General features: G+C 33.1%; 1 long non-coding RNA gene and 1 pseudogene across 1 annotated transcript; one reads left to right on the forward strand and one right to left on the reverse strand.

Moving 5' to 3' along the window:
- Positions 1-3,825: 3,825 nt before the first annotated feature.
- LOC146721085 (uncharacterized) lies at positions 3,826-4,449 on the reverse strand. The gene is made up of 3 exons (XR_014925803.1): positions 4,385-4,449; positions 3,965-3,991; positions 3,826-3,889 (listed from the first exon to the last, which is right to left on the reverse strand). It is a non-coding gene; the product is annotated as an uncharacterized LOC146721085 (long non-coding RNA).
- A 4,229-nt stretch (positions 4,450-8,678) lies between these two features.
- The window catches only part of LOC146721086 (valine--tRNA ligase-like), a 29,645-nt pseudogene continuing 17,818 nt past the window's right edge, over positions 8,679-20,505 (forward strand).

Consider the following 20,505-nt stretch of genomic DNA (forward strand, 5'->3'; position numbering starts at 1 on the left):
TTTGACACTATAGTTGTTTATGAATATGTCACTAACACGATTGTCTACTTAAACGCGATTACTTGACTGACTGTATCTCGAATCACGCTGCACTTAAATATCACTGGTGTCCTTAATTCAGTGTTCTCGATTCGTCATTACTCTCCTATCCGGCTCGAAGGACCAAAAATGTTTGCGCGTACGCTCGATTGCTGACGTTGAACGCTCACGCACGAAGCTACGGATCCTGACAATCGGGTTGTAAATCCGATCGTCGATATCCGTCTCGTGTATAGATTGCACAGGAAGATTCAAAGTGGACTGTATCTTAAGGAGGGTGGACGCGCTCCGATTGGTGCGCAGGATGGGTAACGATTTAAGCCACGTGCCGAATCGAGAACCAGAATACGGAATTATATGCACAAATTACATAAAAACAATCCATTTATTAACTAAATTTGTCCGAGAGTCACAATGTACATAAACGCAAATTAATTTGAAACCTTTACATAAAATCTTTATCTATTAACGAATAAAATAGTCACCGCGAAAACACGTACGACGTGGTTGTTAAGCAGTCCGAAATGTCTCACTATATGGTATCTAGCATGTGTTGCATGGACACCACCGAAAAACTATTTGTTGCATAACAATTGCTAGTTACGATGAACACGCTCGAAACTCGTGTATCGAATCGTTCGAAATCTCATATTAAGATTTCGTACACGTTGCCGATTGCGGCGAATGCGATATTAAATCGCGAACCGAAATGTTTCAATTAACATGAAGAATCACTGATCACATAAATGTTACAGTGCGTTGAGCACCACGGGCTCGAAGGGATGAAAAAAAAGGAACGCAAACACAATCACGACATCAGGTATCAGTCCCAGATGACTGATCACGTGATCTGCGCGCTCCAACTCACGTGATCTACGCGTGCCAAGCGAACACGCGCGAGCCCCATGTATACAATTATTACGTTCGTGGAAACAATCGGACTTCGGCACCTTGATATTTCACCATTGCGTGAATTCTGGTCCCAAATCACTGAATTCCGCTTCGTTAACAATGTTTTGAGCGCAAATTTTATGTCGCGTATATAACGGCGCACCTTGTTGCTACCGTTAATTAGCGAATGTCAAAGTGAACGTATTTCACATCTCACTTATCACTGAATCACAGCAGAATATCAATCTGATTATTTTTTTTATTAATCAAACGAACTACGAACAATTAGAATCGCGACGGAAAACCCACATGTGACTAATCGCAAAGCCGTGCAAGGAGCGAAAGCCCAGGTTCGATGACGAGGCAGTTCATCCCCGATCGATTCGATAATCGAACGCTTGAAGCGCGGCGTGTAGGTTCAGTGCGTGCTGCCCCGTGCCGGATTAACTCAAAAATTATAGAATTTCAAATTATCGACCTACTTCTTCATTCTCTTTGAACAAATAATAAAGTTCTTGACCTGGGGTCAACTTACTTCTGAACACATATTTAACATAACGTTACAATTATGTCATTAAAATTACGTAGTATTTACGAAACTTTTAGAGTATACACATTTATATTAACCAAAATACATAAATGTTACATAACAAAGTAACACCAAAATTGCATAATAAATTCATTACGTTATTGACATAAATGATACGTCATTGTTTTGTTTCGCCGATCTATAACATATACTTATATAGATTATTATGTAATTGTTTCGTAAATGATCCCTTCGTGTTTACTGGGTATCAGAGATGGCAAAATATCAATTAAATTTTTTATAATTGAACAAATGATATGAACAGATTTAATTAAAATATTTTTAATTGACGATTAATTTTAGAAAGATTAATTAGATTTCGTTACAATGACGATTGATAAAAGCTAGATTAATCGAAGATCGTTTAATTAACAAATAATATGATCAAAGTCAATTAAAGATTATTTAATTGACAATTGATATAAACGAAATTAATCGGAGAACGATCGATTAAAAATTAATACAAGCTAATTTAATTAAAAGTTTTTTAATTAACGATTAATATGAGTTAATTTTAATTAGATGTACTTTAATTGACAATTTAAAAAAACAGATTCAATCGAAGACAATTCAATTGACAATTGATTTGAGCAGAAACAATTAAAAAATATTTAATTGACGATTAAATATAGCAAATTTAATGCGAATCTCTTCCATTAATGATTGACTTAAGAAAATCGATATAATTTCTCTATTTCCATTAATTAACAATGTGTAACGATTAATACAATTTAAATTTTAATCGAAGATGTTTGATTGATGATATTAAAATGACTGAATTTAAATAATATATATCTTTTCCTTGGTTCTAGCAAAGTTATTGTACGTAATAGTTACAATATATAATAAATAATAAATAATTTACGTTTTTTAAACCATATTTTTATTCAGAACATTTTCAATTCATTATACATTTTATTATATTTAATTTAATTATATTTAATGTTAATATATATTGCATATTTCTCGAATTTTTTCTCATTTGTTCTAAAATAATAAATGTATAATATGTTATAAGAAAATGTGTTGTACATATATACAATATATATTATAATTCAAAATTATTAATCAAATGTAAATATTGCAAGAAGTTTGGTAATATAACGAAGTGTAACCATACAGTTTCCTTCTGGAGAACATTTCTGCATTCAACTAGGTAACCATTTCACAATGTTTTTACATATTACATTCAAATTGTGTTTATTTATTATAAATAAATTATTAGATATTATAATTCAAAATTATTAATCAAATGTAAATATTGCAGGAAGTTTGGTAATATAACGAAGTGTAACCATACAGTTTCCTTCTGGAGAACATTTCTGCATTCAACTAGGTAACCATTTCACAATGTTTTTACATATTACATTCAAATTGTGTCAAACAATTTTTTTATAAGACAAGTTTGATGTAAAATTTTCCGCTCTTTCAAAATCCGCAGTCAAAAATAGGGTGTCCCATTTAAAAAAACCATCGTGACCTTGAAATAACCTTCAAAATTGACCTCAAGGTCAAAATCAATGGTACAATTGAATGACCCTCTCTGTCCTGGTCAACTTTTATCTAAACCATTTTTTCGTAGATACCGTAATTTGGAAGATATTCGGGTCCATAGATTAAAATGACTCACCCTGTATATTAACATTAAATATAATTAAATTAAATATAATAAAATGTATAATGAATTGAAAATGTTCTGAATAAAAATATGGTTTAAAAAACGTAAATTATTTATTATTTATATTGTAACTATTACGTACAATAACTTTGCTAGAATCAAGGAAAAGATATATATTATTTAAATTCAGTCATATTAATATCAATCAAACATCTTCGATTAAAATTTAAATTGTATTAATCGTTACACATTGTTAATTAATGGAAATAGAGAAATTATATCGATTTTCTTAAGTCAATCATTAATGGAAGAGATTCGCATTAAATTTGCTATATTTAATCGTCAATTAAATATTTTTTAATTGTTTCTGCTCAAATCAATTGTCAATTGAATTGTCTTCGATTGAATCTGTTTTTTTCAATTGTCAATTAAAGTACTTCTAATTAAAATTAACTCATATTAATCGTTAATTAAAAAACTTTTAATTAAATTAGCTTGTATTAATTGTTAATCGATCGTTCTCCAATTAATTTCGTTTATATCAATTGTCAATTAAATAATCTTTAATTGATTTCGATCATATTAATTGTTAATTAAACGATCTTCGATTAATCTAGCTTATATCACACACACAATTTAATTAAATTAAAATTTAACTAACCTCTACAATAGTCGGCGGCAACGGGGCCGGCGGCGACGGGGCCGGCGGCGACGGGGCCGGCGGCGACGTGGTCGGCTTCATTCATCGGTATCTGAAATGTATAAAGAGTATTAGTTTTTTATAATAAAAAATAATAGTATTTTATAATAAAAAATAATATACTTACATCTGCCATTTCGGTGTTTGAGTACATCTGGAATTATAATAAAATGAAATAAGATCTGGATATTTCGAACACCTGATATAACGAGTCGATGCGCGTAAACAAGTTTTTATGCGTGAACGACAAGAGTAACATTAAAGTACGTCCGAAATATATCTATTGCAAAACTATATGTAAAATCATAATTATAATCACGGAACCAATAAATAAGATGCGAATATCTCAAAAATTCACGAAAAGATCCCAAAAAGTTCATAAAAATGACAATGTTCCGTCGCTTAATGCTAGTCGTTCTCGCGAAATAAATTATTAATAATAAACGAACTTAATTGCTGACTACTAATTAACTGATTCTACATTTCATTAAAGACGATGATGATGTTAGAACGATAGTTTACAGAATCTTATATGTATATGACTTACCGAAGTTAGTTGCTGAGATGTTAGTCTTTCTTCTCACGACCACAAACTGATTAGACCGCAGGCTGTGCGACAGGGGTGCGTAATCGTGCGGCTTGTATTTAGAATGATATGTTCGATGCCACGCGTTTCACACGTGTTGTTCTTGGCCGCGTGTTCATATCATCGATGTTTTCGACAATTTTCCTAAATTCTTTTCTACGGACAATTGTAATTGTTGTATTAAACTATACAATTGAAATTTTAATTAAAGTAATATGCAATAATGACATTAGCAATGTTAAGTTTTTAAATTAATTTTTTTTGTCGCAAGTCTTTAATGTTTATATTTTTGTTATTGCAAGTTTTTAATGTCATTATATATTTTAAATACATTATTTTTCAGATATGTTTTAAGATTCTGTAAGATCTTGGAGATATAGTTTTTGACGCGGACTTAACAACTTTTTTTACCTTTTTTAAAATGAAATTTTTTATACATATACAAAACATTTATGAGTTCATTATAAAAAATTCTGAAGAAAACCAAAAAAAGCTTGTTACATAAGATTCACTCTAAAACGATTTTTAATAATTATAAAGTGATAAAGTCAAATTGTATTTGCAATATGACAAGTAATTAACAAACTATCAATACGTTACCTTAAAGAATTGATAATCCTAACTCTTTGATTACTGTGGAATGTGAATGTCCAAAGCTCTTAGGTTATATTTCAGTCAATTAACAATCAAAGAGTTTTATCACAATAAGCGTAGACCTATAATATTTAATTACACGCTATGGTTAATAAGTCCAATATCAGAACACGATAAAATGTTTTATTTCCTTTATTAAATTTAATTAATTTATTATTAAGAAATAGAATTGTAATATTTTCAAGTATTCTACAAAGTAAATGATATTTTACAAAAATAATAAAATTTTAATAACTTTAATTGTATATATTTGTTACACGTAACGTTTTCACCAACAGATTTAGAATATAATCATGTTAAATCATTATATTCCTTATTAATTTGATTGCATAGAAAATATTTAATTATCACGCACATGATTTTATATAATAAACAATTATCTCATCAATATGAATACAGGGTTTTTCCGGAAAGTAATGCGTCGCATTTTTTTAAAAAAGAATTTATTGATCGCATAGGTAAAACAACTTAAAATTGTTTGAAGTATGACCCTTCTGCGTCAATACATTTTTGCCAACGCGATTTCCATGCGTCATAAGATTTCTGGAACTCCTTGACTGGGATGCTGTTCAGGGAGGCCGTCGAAGTAGCTTGTACGTTGTCAACCGACTCGAGCTGTTGTCCTTTGAGCTCCCTTTTCAGCCGAGGAAATAAAAAAAAGTCCGCCGGGGCCAAGTCGGGACTGTAGGGCGGCTGCGGCACCGTTGCCATACCGATCCGGGTCAGGTAGGCCGTAATAACAAAGGCGGTGTGAGCCGGCGCGTTGTCGTGATGGAGTTTCCATGAAGCGCGGATCTCCTTTCGGACGCGGGCGATCCTGTGATTCAGTCTCTGAAGCACTTCCTTGTAAAATTGAGCGTTGACAGTCTGGCCGGGGGGTACGAATTCATGGTGCACTATCCCCTTTGCATCAAAAAAAACAATGAGCATTGACTTCACCCGGGACTTGCTCATGCGAGCCTTCTTCTGGCGCGGCGACGACGTCGTGTGCCATTCCGCACTCTGCCTCTTTGACTCCGGATCGTACTGAAAGACCCATGACTCATCCCCAGTGATAACGTTGTTCAGGAAATTGGGATTATCTGCACAGAGTTGCTTGAGTTCTTCACAAACTTCCACTCGGTGTTGCTTTTGCGCATCGGTCAACACTCTGCACAAGTTTTGCGCAAATCTTCCGCATGGCCAAGTCTTCCGATACAATCTCGTGAACAATCGTTTTCGGCAAGTTCAATAATTCCGACATTAAGCGAACATTCATTCGACGGTCTGAATTCAATAATTGGCGCACACGAGTCACATTGTCGTCCGTTCGCGATGTTGACGGGCGTCCTGCGCGGGCCTCGTCGGCGACCTCCTTCCGACCTTCTCTAAACATCTTGTGCCATCTGTTTGACTGCGATTTGGAAAGGCAATCGTCCCCGAAAACTTTCTTGAGCATTTCAAAAGTTTCCAGCGGCGTCTTGTCCAGCTTCACGCAAAACTTTATCGCATAGCGTTGCTCTATCGTTCTCTCCATCACAAGTTCGACGCGACCACTAAGCAGAGGTTCACAGAATAAGCCGTCCTAACCCTCCAAGCGCATGGAAACAATTGAGCGACCTACCGTTGGAAAGCTAAGGGTACCCCCCTTCCTCCCCAACCGGTCCCATCGCTCTGCGATGTATAGTCGCGTCACAAAAAAATGCGACGCATTACTTTCCGGACAAATCCTGTATATAGATATGCAACAAAACTATTATTATTAACAATATATATTTGCAATCCAGATATTATATGAAACTATTCACACACAAGAAAAATAATATTTTAAAAAGTAATTGCTGGTGTACGATTACATTTTTGTTTAATTGGCAAACAAATATTTAATAAAATTTATTAATTTAAAAAAAGGTAAAAGAAAAATGAATCTTTTCAATATAAAAAAAATATAAATATATAAATAAATACATAATAACAAAATATATACATTCTAAGCATTTAAATAATAATACAATTTTAAAACAAGACCATTTATATAAATATTTATATAAACGTATTCTAATTATGTTATTCAATATTTTTCAATATTTCTCTCTAATAATTTATTTATAATAAATAAACACAATTTGAATGTAATACGTGATTGCCATTTTCCAAATTATGTAAGCGATTATCTAATCGTGTACATAAATATTTATTTTACTATTATTTTGTAAATATACCTAAAACGATAACTTTGGAATGTTTTAAATATATATCAATTGAGATATTTCATTTGAAATATTTTTAATATATACTATGATGAAATATTTCAATTGTAACATTTATGAATTATATCAAAAACAAATACGTAAAATGTATCATTTGAAATCTAAATGAAACAATTTGAAACATTGCATGTATATTTCATGTTTAGTGGGTTAACGTTAACAGGAATTTTCAAGATCTCTGCAAGGTCAAATGAATATCAGCATCATCTGTCTTTCTTCAAATCCTATGGTGTTTGTTTGAAACATTTTTTCGTCTTGCATATTTAACAAGTTTATTTAAATGTCGTAGGAAGTTTTATTATCAATAAATCATCAATGCCTCTTAAAAATTCTTGTTTAATTGTAAGTAAATCCTGTATTTATAAATCTTGTTTGTACAGAAATACCTATTTCATAAGTAAATTTTGTTCTTATTAAATATCTCGAAAGTATATAGGAAAATTTCAGACAAAAGTTGTTTAGTTTAAAGGGAAAACAAAGATAGGCATTTAACTTCGATTGGTATTCATCATTTTGTGCATAAAAATCTTGAGGTAAGATTATTGAATCAAATATATAGTGAAGAATCGATAAATTAAAAAAAAATAGAATATTTTTATTTATAAAAAAAATTAGATTTACTTCAAATTTTCGATTATGATTTTTAATTTTAAGAAATTTTAGGTCTACTGCAATGATGATTTATTTACAATAATAATAAATAAATACTATTTTGACGTGTCAATGTGATTACGTGAATTACAAGTACTATACAAAAGAAAAATGAACAGATGTAATTTCATTTCTTTTTAACTGCAGTTTCTGAAGTATTGTTTAATTAGTGTAATAATTTTGAATCTTTGCATATGTTTATTAAAATAATTTATAATGTATTTATATAACTTTTTTATTTTACAGATCCGAAAAAATAAAAAAAAAATTAATCGGCTGCTCTGTATAAAATAGGCGCTGTATAAAAGCTGCCATAAGCGCTGAATTAGAACATCGGCTGCTAATAGCGCTGAATTTTGGCTTGCCCTAGACGCCTGCATCCAATTACAAAAATTAATTTTGTTCGGCCTATTACGTATCCAAACTAAAATTATTCGCTATTATAGCGTTTTCGTCTGTAATAGCGCAGATTTTTGGCTTGCCCGTGGCGCCTATACAATTAGAAAAAGTATTTTTGTTTTGGGTCTATTACACATCCAAATTAACAGTATTCGCTTTTGTAGCATTTTAGTCTGCAATATCTCAGACCTTTCGCCTGCCCTAGGCGTCTAATTAGAAAAATCTTATTTGATACTTGCATCACTAGAAGGCTGCCCCAAACGCCGTATATCTATAACTAAAACTGTCCCAAACAACTGAAAATGGATCATCAGTGTCACAAGTTCCATTATGGCAATAAGGAAAAGAATATTTTGGCTTCCAAAGAATGGTTGACGGAAACGATGATAGACAGTTTCCATGCGCTACTCGAGAGCAATTCTGATTATGCACCTCGACCTGTATGGTTGACAATATTTCCCGATCAGATTGTTCCACTGAATAATTCAAAGAAGAAGCATTTGCAAATACTGCACAGTGATTTTGGTGGTGGACATTGGGTTGCTTGCCATTACGATGCAAAATCTATTATTATATATGATTCTCATGGAGGTAGTCGTAATGCAAATATACAAAATTTGAATGGAGAAATTCGAATTTTTGTGGACAGATTATTTCCCTTTCATGATTGTCAAAACAATCCAATAGTTTTTCCTAAAGTTCAGTCGCAAGGTGACGGTTATAATTGTGGTCCTATGGCAATTGCGATTGTTACATCTATTCTGTTTGGCGTAAATCCTTGCATCGTGACGTATAATCAATCGTTGCTAAGATCTCATTTGTCCGCAATGTTTGAAAAACAAACAATAACTCATTTACCGTACCTCTATGATTCAATTGCTCCATTAACGCTACCGCCGTTGGAGACATTGAAAAGACGAGAGAGGGATGCACTGAGAAAAAGACTTGCACGTAGTAAGGAAACTGAGGAACAGCGTTCGAAACGAATCGAAAAAGATGCTTTTTCTCACAAAAAAAAATATTTTATGAATCCTGCAACAAAATGTCAGATAATGCGTGATCAGTACCATAAGGATCCTGAAACAAAACGTCAGATGGTGCGTGATCAGTACCATAAAGATCCTGAAACAAAACGTCAGATGGTGCGTGATCAGTACCATAAGGATCCTGAAACAAAACTTCAGATGGTGCGTGATCAGTACCAAAAGGATCCTGAAACAAAGCGTCAAAAAATACGTGATATATATAAAAAAGATCTTGAGGGAATACGTAAAAGAAAGCGGGGCAAATACCAAAAAGATGTAGAAAATAAACGGTACGTCAAAAGAAAAAATTATTTAAAAAATGCTGCCCGTGAAAGAGACCGCCAACGAAAATTCAGACAAAAATATCCCGACTCAAAAAAATTGTACAACAAGAGGTGCAATGCAAAACGTAGCGAGAAGTCTATCGTACAAAGATGGAAAATGTTCAAAGAATGAAGGAAAAATTTAATACCGTTCGATCTTAGCAAAAGTGTTTTAAGTTTCCAAAATATTCAGTGTTTTATATTCAACAGATGTCGAGAAAAATTAATAAATCAACAATATGTGCTCGATTGGAAGCCGAACAGCTATTTAAGTTGTGTGTAATAGCAAAAAAATCGTACCTCAATGCAGCAAGAAAAGTGTTTTCATATTTGAAAAACGTTGCTGAAGCTGCGTTATTGCGATTCAATGAATGTAAGACTTTAAAATATCCAAAAAGCGATCAACTTAGAGCTCTTTGTGGCTTATCCAAACATACTTCGTCTTCCGAAGCGTACTTTTATGAAACTGCTTACGAGCAAAGGAAAAAGTTTGAGCAACCACTTATAATGAGACAATCCTCTCCTCACGGAGTAATAAATGTTTTGCCGTTAATAGATAACAATGGTAAAAAGTTAAAAATGTGGCATTGTGATGAGAACAAATGCCACATAAATGATACTTCCATGGAAAAGTTTGTAAAATTTTTGGAACTGTTTGAAGAAGGTACTTTGAAAAAGATAATGAATGTTAAATTCATGGCGCAGCTAAAAAATTGTTCCGTTTCACGTACGAGTAGCAGATTAGGACATCCTCCGGAATGCTATACAAATCCGAATCTTTGCAAGTCATACATTGCAATGATAAACACTTTATCACCTCATTTTCCTTTCGTGAGGAATATTCGAAGAAATGTTTACAAATTGATCGACAATTATAATAAGTTTTGTCAACTGTTTTCATCTTTGAGATTCATCAATATGGATAAATTAGTTGAAATTTCCAATGATTTTAAGAATAAAGCAAGATTTTATCCAAAAAATGTAACTGATGTTTGTTTGGACGAGGAAAAGATTTTCTCGCAAAATTACGAAGCATTTAAAGTCATGAAAAAGCGATTGTTGGATTTACCACGTATCTCTTGCATCTCTTGCGAAAAATTATGCTTGAGAAGAGACGTTTCTAAGCTCGAGAAGGTGAGGAAAACAATAGACGGACCTTTTTGGAAAGATCTGATAGCAAACGTAACAGAACACAGTAATAATACTGAATTCGTTTGTAAGCTTTGTTTGGGTAAATTTCAAAAAGGCGTGTTGCCTTCTACTTGCATTTTGAATAATCTTGCGGTAAAACCATTACCAGATGTTTTGTCAGATTTCAATGATTACGAAAAAATGTTAATCAAGAGAATGAGCAGCTTTCAAGTAGTGCAATTGATGGGCAATGTTTCGAACAAACATATACCGCATAGACAAATGATCCGCAAAGTAAAAGGTAGAACATTTCATTTGCCTCTACCTTTACAAGAAACATTGGATAAGGTATGTCCTCCGGAAGATCCTATAAATTTGAATCACGAGTTGCACATTCTCGTTCGAGGTATACCCAAGAAATCTAAAGTGGTTTGGGAAAATTTGGTAGATATTAATAAAGTGTATAAGGCTTTACAATGGTTGAAAGAAAATAATCCTCATTACTCGAAAATTCGTCTTCCGGCGTCATCTGATGATCTATTAAATGATAAGTTGCAGGAAACAGAATATCGGATTGTCGATGACGAAAAGCGACAATGACGAAATAAATGAGGTGGTTGAGAAATTACCAGCATTGAATTTGTACAATGTACAGGAAAACAAAAATAATAATGATCAAATCGTTTTAAAACGTAGGGCTTTCCTCACACAAATCACTGAAGATTCGGATATTAACGATCAGTATACAATATACCCAATACACGCGAAAAGAATCGATAACGAATCTGCATTGAAGCTTTATCAAATGATGAAAATTGAAGATTTTCCAATGGATAATCGTTATAAATATCTGGATGTCATGTGTTTCCCTGATTTATATCCTGATGGTGTCAATGGACAACGAGAAGATAGAAACTTTGCATTGCCGGAATATTTATTTATTAGAACACGATTGATGTCGAAACATAGTAGATTCAGGTTGAATCTGCAGTATCTGTTTTTCCTTCTCAATGATGCTAACTACCGACAGTTGAAAAGTGGTATCTATTATACGATGATGGTTACTAACCCACGAGAGAGATACACTGCTGGTAGATACTTGAACGAATTGAAAGGTTACGAATTAGAATCGAATTTAATGAGTATTTTCGCAAAATTGAGAAATACGGATCAATTTTGGCGACAACCGTCCAATAATGTAAAATGCATGACTTTGCATTACGGTCCAGCGACGTGGTTTTTGACTTTGAGTCCTAGTGAATGGAAATGGTCCGATTTGGGTGAATATTTACGAGATATGAATCCCGATAAAGAGAAGTTAGGCATCAGCGAACTAGTCGCATACGATCCTGTAAGTACTTCTAGATTCATGTGCATAAAATTCAAAGCCATGATTGATTTTATTTGTTCGTCCGATAATCCAATAGGAAAGGTTATTCATTACTTCTGGCGACTGGAATATCAAAGTAGAGGTATTCAGCACATGCATTGTATGATTTGGATAAAAGATGCTCCAGTATTAGGAAAATCGCCGATGAAGAAGTTGCTACGTTTATTCGAAAATACGTAACGTGTGAAATTCCAGATGAAAATGTTTCGCCAACGTTGTACGATACGGTAATAAGTGATCAGAATCATAAACATAACTCGTATTGCATGCGTACGAAAAAAACGGCAACTAATATATATAGAAAGTGTCGGTTCGATTTTCCTCGGCCAGTTACTGAGAATTTCGTTTTAAGAGACGTTATCACTTCGATAGTCGGTAGAAAAAATTTACGCAGTAAGAGCAGATTGTACGATCTTCCTCGCAAGGAGTCGGAAAGGTTTATAAATGATTATAATCCGGCTATCAAATTAGCCTGGGAGGGAAATATGGACATACAATTTATTAGAGAAAAATCAGAGTTTTTAAACTCATATTTAACAAAATACACGACAAAGTCGGAAAAATGCAATACAGACTTTGAAGTGATAGATTCGAATAAGTCCTTGGCATCGAAACTGTGGAATTTTGCAATGCGTTCATTAAATAACAGAGAATGCGGTGCTTTAGAAGCTGCGGATACACTATTAGGGAATCCCTTGTACGGTACGGATAATGATACCGTGGTCAAATGGATCGATGTTAATGAGGTGAGAAATAGAAAAGTTAAAACATTTAATGAAATTAAAGCTCTCGATGAAAATTCTACGAATATTTACTGTTCGTCACTCATCGATGATTACTATCCAAATAGACCTCAGGAATTAGAATCATTGAATTTGTACGATTTTGCCAGATTCTGGGAAATTACGAAACAGATGTCAAATAATGACGAAGTCAAGTGTTACAAACTGGCATCGGGTTTATTTTTAAAAAAACGAAAAAAGGGTTATTTAATTAACCATTATCGATTTAATATAAAAACTGAGCCCGAAAAATACTTTTACTCGCTGCTTCTTCTGTTCAAACCATGGAGAGATTTGAGTGAACTCAAAGGTACATTCGAGACTTACACGGATGCCTTTAAGAATTCAGAGTCTGTTTTAACGAAGGCAATGAAATATCACGAAAGGCTCGAAGAAATACAGAAAGCTTTTGAGAACGTTGCTGAATTAATCGAGAAGCGCGAAAATGATCTGAAAACAGCAGACAGAGACAAATCCGATGACGATGAACTGGATTGTAATCCGATAGAAGCTGACGACGCGATGAAAGATCTGGAAGATTTTGGTAAGATTGACGACCCGATTGATTTATCGCAAATGATGTCGCAATTGAACGAAGACCAGAAAAGAGTCTTTGATGGAGTATGCCAAGTTTTACAAGATAAGAATCAGATTCTGCGACTGTACGTAAGTGGCGAGGGTGGTACAGGGAAAAGTTTTCTAATTGAAACAATTAAACATTGGATCAGAATAAATTTGGAAAAAACGACTGCCATATCTGCTCCCACGGGTATCGCAGCATTCAATATCGATGGCTTGACAATCCATAGAATGTTTCAACTACCCGTTAGTCATGAATCTACACCAAAATATACGCAATTGTCAGACATGGTCTTGAAAACTTTGAGAGACAAGTTAAAGAATGTCGAATTATTTATAATCGATGAAGTATCCATGATTTCAAATGTGACACTTATGTTTATCAATCTACGATTATGTGAAATCTTTGATACGACAGATACAGATGATGGTTTCTTTGGCAGAAAACACATTCTCCTGTTTGGGGACTTGTTGCAGCTTCCTCCTGTAAAAGGACAATTTTCGTTTGTTAAAATGTCTCGATCAGAGATTCAGAAGTATTTAGGTACCATGGGTGGATGTGATTTGTGGAGATTGTTCGAGTACGACGAACTTTTGATTAATATGCGACAAAGATGCGATAATACATATCGTGATATACTTTCTAGAATACGAATAGGTTTAGTAACGGATTCTGACATCAATGTTCTTCAGTCTAGAAAAATCAATTTTAAAGAAAGTAGTTGCGACGAAAGATTGAATGAACTTTGTACTTATATGAATCAATTACCGATTGATACAATTTGTTTATTGCCCACGTGTTATTTGTGCAAGGTTTTGAACACAGCAATGCTCGATAAAATCGACAACGATGAAATTCTACTGATAGCAGAAGATGATGTGGACTGTGCTCCAGCAATGAAAAAAAAGGTTAATAAAATTTTGGAAGACAAAGATGACAAAGTTTCTGAAACAGCTGGCATTGAAAGAGTAATAGCGATTAAAAGTGGCGCTAAAGTGATGATTCGACGAAACATTGACGTAACTTTGGGACTTGTCAATGGAACGATAGGCAATGTAGTTGCAGTTAATCGCTCTGCTGACGGCAATCGTATTGATTCCATCAAAATAGTTATTTCGGATAACAAAGAAATCGCAATAACGAAAGTAGATATTAAATTTGAAGTATTCCACAAATTAGTGGTACATCGGAAACAATTTCCATTGTCTCTCAGTTATGGAATAACTATACACAAAAGTCAAGGAATTACATGTAACAATGCAATGATGGATTTAGGAACGACTGTATTCAGTGATGGTCAAGCCTATGTAGGTTTGTCACGAGTAAGTAAATTGGAAGGCCTACATTTGATAAATTTCAATCCAGCATCAGTTAAAGCAAACTCGAGAGCCATTGTAGAATATAATCGACTGAGATCTATATTCAAATCTGAACTGCCACAAATCAATCCGTCCGAGAAAAAGGTTGTGAAAATGTACGATCGTCGATGGGCTATCCCTAATATCATTGATGATGTGCAGAATTATGATTGTGAGGAACCAGAAAGTATAGTTACGTGGAAAATATATGGCCTTTGCAATAACGATGCTGTTTCGTGTTACGCTAATGTAATATTACAATGTGCGTTTCATTGCGTACGTATTAGGCAACAAATACTGAAAAATAAAGCATCGAATGCATTGACTGATGCTATCTGCGCGTATGGTGAACGTAAATATTGCAACATTCAAGCGGTTAGAAGATCTGTCGGAAAACGCTTCGAAGAACGAACACAACAAGATGTTTCGGAATTTTTTACGGCTCTAATGTCGACGTATTCCGACATCAATGATGTATTAGAACTCGAATTAAAGCACGTAACATGTTGCTCGAATGTCAAATGTAATTACAATGTAACTAAGCTGGAAAGCAGTAGTTTGCTAATATTACCTATACATTCGACATTAAGAAGGAAAAAAGGTGTCACTCTACAAAGTTTGATTAATGTAGAATTTTCTAAATGGGAAACGATAAACGGCAATGTAACAAATGTAAGGGTACCGTGTTGAAAAAGAAAACCGTAATCGAATCAACTTTATCCGTCGTAGTAATACAGCTCAATTTATATACTTTTGTAAACGGTGCTTCTAAAAAAATTATCAACAATCGGATTAACGCCGTGCCAACGAGTAATATTACGATTAATAAAAAAAAGTACAAGGTAATAAGCGCTATATTTCACGAAGGTGAAGAAATGAATCGTGGTCACTACACGTGTATGTTGAGAGCTGACACAAAATCGGAATGGTATTACTCTAATGATATGGAAGTGTTCAAGAAAAAATGGCCCAAAGGAGCACAAGGGGCATACATATTGTTCTTAGAACAGATTAAATAATGGCGCTGTATAAAGGCTGCCGTAAGCGCCGAAATAAAACATCGGCTGTTCTGGCGCTGTATAAAGGCTGCCGTAAACGCTACATTAAAACATCAACTGTTCTAGCGCTGTATAAAAGTTGCCGTAAGCGCCAAAATAAAATATCGGCTGCTCTGGCGCTTTATAAAAGCTGCTGTAAGCGCTGCATTAAAACGAGTGCAATAAGTTTCTAATTTGACCTAGGCTTCATGACATTTTAAAAAGTATCATCCAGAAAAAAATTATCAGACAGAAATATGTATGTCGTGTTAAAATCGGAGAGACGAAAAAAAATATATGGTTGCGTTCTCACGAGAATGGGCGATGGAGGGGCCCATTCTTTATTTTCAATATTTATACAAAAATATAAATTCATTCTGTTGCAATTGAAATAAATGTGCAATGTATCGTTAAAAGTTATTACAATTATACAAACATTTACATATATGATTAAATAAAATATATATATGTATACTATAATATAATTATGTATTTTATATATGTACATTTATACCATATATTTCAATTATTTTGAACTATATTGCATAAATTGTTACTTATACAAAGTTATGTGATAAGAATCGAAAATACATATATTTGTGATACTTGAATTACTAGAAAGCTGTTCTATATATCTGTACTTTAAAAAGTAACTGATATCCTAAAAAAATCATAAAAATGAAAAGGTCAGGCCATGTTCAAAAGAAGGTACTCAAAAATTTAAACGATCTAATAATAAATTATCACGAAAAGTAACTGATATGTTATTCAAGGTGCCAGTTCAAAGTGAACATACGTAAAGTGTATATTATCTAAATTTAGTAATAATATATTACCATGAAAAGTAACTGTGATATTTTATTCAAGGTGCAAGTTCACATTGAATATACATACATATAAGTAAAACTGATTACAATTTGATTCTAGAAAATAAGTGCGATATGTTATTCTTAGTGCACAAAATATAATAGTCGTTTATAGAGATTTGATTTGAAATTCATACTAGCCCGTACAATGAAAAATAATTGCTCGTAATTCCAGAGTACCAATTTGTTAATGACTCAGAAAAATAACATGGCGGCCTGCTCTCAAAAAACTTTCGATGAGTAGAATAAATAATTGAAATAAGAGTTGTGAAAATTGTATAAATTAAAAACCTCCAATCTTTCTTTAGTAAAATTTCGAATTTTCGTATCAACTTCCGATTTGTGTTATACCGTATTTTCAGGGAGTAAGTTATTGATCAGAAAACTTTGCCTTGTTGCTCGAAACGGGTGTATATTAAGTAAAATTTATAAATGTACAGTTCTCAGGTCAACTACAATAAAGCTATACGCTTAAAAAGTTTACTGATTATTTGTCGTAATATACAATAAAAAATTACATATTAATTATTCAAGATACAAGTGAGAAATAAATATCATTAAAATATACAAAAAAAATTTATCAATTTGACTCTGAAAAGTAAGTGACATGGTTCTCAAAGTGCAAGGTTTCATTTGACTTACAATTTTCTTCAGAAACACAGAAGAAAAAGGTATTTGTATATAGTTTTGTATATTCACTTCGTTGTGTGTAGAGCTTTTAAAAATACGTTGAATCCTTATTCTAATCTAATCTTCTTCTAATGTAATACTTTTCGTACTTCAAATGTTGTAGTAATTATTCTGTAAGAGCTTCGACATTATTTCTAAATGGACATCGAGAAACATCATAGTTTTTTGAGAGCAGGCCGCCATGTTATTTTTCTGAGTCATTAACAAATTGGTACTCTGGAATTACGAGCAATTATTTTTCATTGTACGGGCTAGTATGAATTTCAAATCAAATCTCTATAAACGACTATTATATTTTGTGCACTAAGAATAACATATCGCACTTATTTTCTAGAATCAAATTGTAATCAGTTTTACTTATATGTATGTATATTCAATGTGAACTTGCACCTTGAATAAAATATCACAGTTACTTTTCATGGTAATATATTATTACTAAATTTAGATAATATACACTTTACGTATGTTCACTTTGAACTGGCACCTTGAATAACATATCAGTTACTTTTCGTGATAATTTATTATTAGATCGTTTAAATTTTTGAGTACCTTCTTTTGAACATGGCCTGACCTTTTCATTTTTATGATTTTTTTAGGATAATAATATTTATATTAATCGTTTTTTTTTATATAGTATATTTTGTATAATTTTATACTTGGATTTCAGCGCATTTTATCAAAAATGATTATCAAATCAAAAATATAAAAACTTACCGCTGTTACGTATCCATAATTTTTGTCTTGTATCCGTCTTCGATGGGAATCTAAATAAATGAGTTCCCGTGGAATATCGTCCATTACGACAGTTTTTATACACACATTTATCATACACAGTTTCTATATTGCACTGATTACTCATTATTTTTCTTTGTAAAACCTCTCGTATATTCAAAAATTTACTTTTTAAATCGCGTCTTCTTCTAGGGCTCACTAAATTACGATTATATTAACAATAAAAAAAAAGAAATTATTAGTAAATAAAAAATTTTAAAAGGTAAATAGAAAAAAAGACAGTAAAAAAAAGAATTAAAATAAAGAAAAAAATATAAAGAAAAATTTAAAAAAGAAAAAAATAAAAATAAAAATATATTAAGACTTAATCTTATTTAATCGAACACTGCTCCGCGGCACAATTAAAAAACGAAATATCGTTCACAAGCCAACTATCGTATTGTTAAAGATACGAGAGTACTTCTCTTCTTTTTTACCGGACCGATTGTGAGCGACTTTTTATGAAGACGTTGTCTTTTATACCGTCGCGCGCAGTTATATACATATATGTGTGTAAAAGACTTTCCGATAATGCAGAGAGCTTGAAACAATATTTAAATCTTTTGATTCAAACATTCTAGCTCGACTTAACACTTTTAACTAATATTTACGTAAACAAAATTAATTATAATTTTATTTTACTTTTTATACCTATCTATCTATCTATACATATATATATATATATATATATATATATATATTAGTTACATTGTTCCAAAACAAATATCTTATTTAAATGTATATAAAAAACATGCATTTATTATATGTACCACGTAACGTATTTATTACATATTACAAAATTTTATTATAGTTGAATTGAAATATAAAGACTTAAAAATTAATAACAGGTGAAGGGAGAAATATTGTTTCTTATATACATATAGTTATAACATACATAGTACAATAATATGTTTGGCCATTAGTATATGCATTTATTTTGTATAATAATTACATTTTATTGCAAAAAATTTGTATTTAAAAAAAAATATTAAAAAAAATTACTCCTGGAGAATTTACTCCTTGAACCTTCAACCTCGACGGTACCGTGCCTAGCCCGTTGCTGCTACGCTACACGCTCTTCGATATAACGCTCTATTCCATACGTATTTATACGGGCACTCAGTATTTTTAATTTCGATTTTCTTGCGTACGCTTGAGAAATACATTTTATTTTTTTATTCCACAATAATTAAAAGAATATATTAATTGACAAATATAGTCGTACTAAAAAAAAAAAATTGTCCCTGCGAGGTCTCGAACTCATCTCCTTTAACAGCTATGTGTTACCGGCGCTCATCTGTGCACATAGCACGGAATCGAACCACGTACCGTGCACATAGCCTGTTACCACTCGGGAGCATCGTGCACATGGCGACGTAGTTCAATGTGCACGTTTTGTGCACATAAAGGCGCTTTGAATTCCGGTTGGCAGCTAAATCGAGGGGATGACCGCTCCTTAGAACATATGGAAGGGGAATAGAAGCGCAAAACTGTGTCCAAGTTGGGTGCGAGAGAGAACTACGTTTTTAAGGAAAGAGAAGGAAGGTAGATTGTTACCTCCGTTCGCAATGCGCAAACGCGGAATTAGCGTAAGCACAATTACATTTTTAGTTTCAAACGGCGCGGTGAGCGTGACGTCACCGTGACGTTATCTACGTTTGCGCATGCGAGCATAGGTTTAAAAGCTATCTTTCTCTCTCGCACCCAACTTGGACACATATTTTTACCATGGAGAACAATAGCAATTCCCCTTCCAGGTATATATATGTTCTAAGGACCGCTCTCATCCTTCTCTTTGAGGCCAGAAAGCATTTTCAGGCGCATCTCGCGTATCCCGGTACGGTAGAGAAACAAGGAGAACACGTGATTATCGGTCCTTGTCTCTACGGTGCGTCCGCGTGAGCAATGCAATGATGTATGTACGTGTACAGGACATGCACCACTACATAAATACCCGAGAATTGGTTTCTCGGCGTTGGCAACACTAAAATCGGAGTTTCGCGTTGTCACCGCGCGAGGTCTCCAACATCAATTCGGAGTTTGGCCCGACCGACCTGTCGACCCTTAAGGTAATTATTCAGAAAGATTTGTAGCGCACAAAAATACGGTTTCGAAAAAAATGACGGGATGTTACACTGTCGACTCTTATAAGATGTCACGTCCGAGTGACCTTCTT

The sequence above is a fragment of the Nylanderia fulva genome, unplaced genomic scaffold, assembly GCF_048542155.1.
Source record: "Nylanderia fulva isolate GAGA-0341 unplaced genomic scaffold, ASM4854215v1 Scaffold553, whole genome shotgun sequence".
Taxonomy (NCBI): domain Eukaryota; kingdom Metazoa; phylum Arthropoda; class Insecta; order Hymenoptera; family Formicidae; genus Nylanderia; species Nylanderia fulva.